This window comes from Petaurus breviceps, unplaced genomic scaffold (genome assembly GCF_028583685.1).
Source record: "Petaurus breviceps papuanus isolate PSGF00001 unplaced genomic scaffold, PetGlider_PUasm1.0 90721, whole genome shotgun sequence".
NCBI lineage: Eukaryota > Metazoa > Chordata > Mammalia > Diprotodontia > Petauridae > Petaurus > Petaurus breviceps.
Genome location: NW_027187322.1, coordinates 3,645,196 through 3,647,109, shown reverse-complemented (window position 1 = coordinate 3,647,109; position 1,914 = coordinate 3,645,196). Strand labels below are relative to the sequence as shown.

Sequence of the window (1,914 nt, the reverse complement as noted above, 5' to 3'; positions counted from 1 at the left end):
GGCAGCTTCCGCCTATAGAGGCGCCCCGGCCGGCGAGGATCGGGGGCTCGGCAGCCCACGTGGGAGCCCGGAGCCGGGGAAAGGGGGCGGGCGTCGGGCAGAGGCGGGCCCTAGGCGCGGTGCTAGCCATTGGCTGGGCCCGCTCGGGACGCGAGGGCGGGGCGAGCGCGCGGCGCCAAGGCTTAAATGTGACTGACAGGCGGGAACGGGGCGGGGCTGGCCCAGGGAGCGGTGAGTGACGGCGAGCTCTGTCCAATGGTAAGAGGGGCCGGGCAGCGGCGCCCAATGGACATCGGCGAGGCGGAGCAGTGGCCGCAGCAAGTTCGGTTGCGCGGGGTCGCAGCGGAACTGTCAGTGGCGGCGGCGGCGACTGAGGGGCAACGGCGGCGGCGGCGTCTGGTCTGCGGCTGCGGTGAGTCCCTGGCCCGCTCGCTCCCGGGCCCGAGCTCCCGGCCCGTCCCCCTCCTTCTCCTCCTCCTCCAGAGTCCCTGCTCCTCCCTGCCCCTCTCCCCCCCCCCCAATCGCCCGCCCCCGCCCGCAGGGGAGCGCGCGGACGTTTATGTAACGCGCGTGGAGGCGCGAGCCCGGCGGGGCTCCGGGGGGCGGGCACGCTACCCCCCCCCCCCCCGCCCGCGAGCGCGTCACGTGACCCTTCGCCCCTCCTCCCCCTCCCCCGCCTTCCCCGGGCGCGCTTCTCTCAGTTTGCCCTTCTGTCAAATGGGTGCAGCGCGCCCGCAGGGGACCCAGGAACCTCCTCGCCCCCCTACCCCTTCCATCCCCCCACCCCCGCTTTACTGGTGGAGAAACCGAGGCCCGGAGGGAGAGGACCTGCCTTAAGCCCCATCCTGCGTGACCCCGGGCGAGCCACTGCCTAACTTCTGGCCGCTCCTACGGAGGGGAAAACTGAGGCTCCGCGGGGGGGAGGGGGCGGGGTCCCGCGGACGGCTGTGCACGTGCCCTCCCTGCCCCAGCCTGCCCCCAGAGGCGCCTAATAAATGTTTCTGGTCCCCCACAAGTCTTGTCCGTCTCCCTGCCCCAAACTGGTTTTTATTAGGCACCTGCTGTGTTCTCTGGGCTGGAAACAGGAGGGGGCGCCCGGGCTGGTGCAGAGGAGCTGTGCAGCCATTGTGGAGCTATCGTGGGGACAGATGCCAAGCCGAGTGACCTTGGCCTGGTCATTGCCCCCCCTGGGCCTGGGCCCGCTCAGACTAGGTGGGGGGGAGCCCGCCGGTCCGCGTCCTCCGACCCCGAAATGAGGCTCTTTTCTGGGGGCCCTAGTCTGCTCCCTGAGCCCAGGACCGTGCTGGGGCCGTGGGACTTCCATGGAAGGCGTGGGCCCTTCCCTGAGGCTGCTAACTACCCTGCCCGCCGGGCGCAGCTGGCTCCCTCCCCACGACTGGGCCGCGAGCAGGAGCCCCACTGTCGGGCCAGGGCATGGAAGGAGTAGGCAATTATGAGGTGCCTACTGTGGGCCCCACGTGGCCCCTGCTCACTCGGGCCTCGCCGTCGGCTGGTGGGAAACAAAGTCTAGAATACAAAATAGGAAACCCATATCAAGCCGTGACTTAGCGCAGGCCAGAGGGACTCTGCACATTAGCCGGAGAGGCAGGGAGGGGCTGTGTGATCCTGGGCAAGTCACAGAACTGGCCGGGGTCTCAGCTCCTCACCTGTGGAGCAGGGTAGCCTGTCCCTGGAGATAACCAAGGGGTGAGGTGCTTTGCTATAGAAATGCTAGCTCTGATTATGATTGTTAATAACAGCAGCCCCAGATTACAGATGGGGAAGCTGAGGCATGGCTTCCTGGTTCCAGGCTGGTGTTCTGGGCCTCTGCCCCCCCCCCCCCCCCCCCCCCCCCCGGCCAGTTCTGTGACTTGCCCAGGATCCCACCCCCACACCCCTCCCTCCCACATCTCC

The 1,914-nt window shown here is 68.7% G+C and overlaps 1 protein-coding gene across 3 annotated transcripts in view; it reads left to right on the top strand.

The window, feature by feature from the left end:
* Positions 1-276: 276 nt before the first annotated feature.
* The window catches only part of PC (pyruvate carboxylase), an 87,650-nt gene continuing 86,012 nt past the window's right edge, over positions 277-1,914 (top strand). Inside the window, exon 1 of one of the 3 annotated variants that reach the window (XM_069066448.1) lies at positions 277-412. The gene's annotated coding sequence lies outside the window, so the exon portion shown is untranslated. The remainder of the gene's footprint in view (positions 413-1,914) is intronic. The other 2 variants (XM_069066449.1, XM_069066450.1) reach the window with 2 other exon arrangements.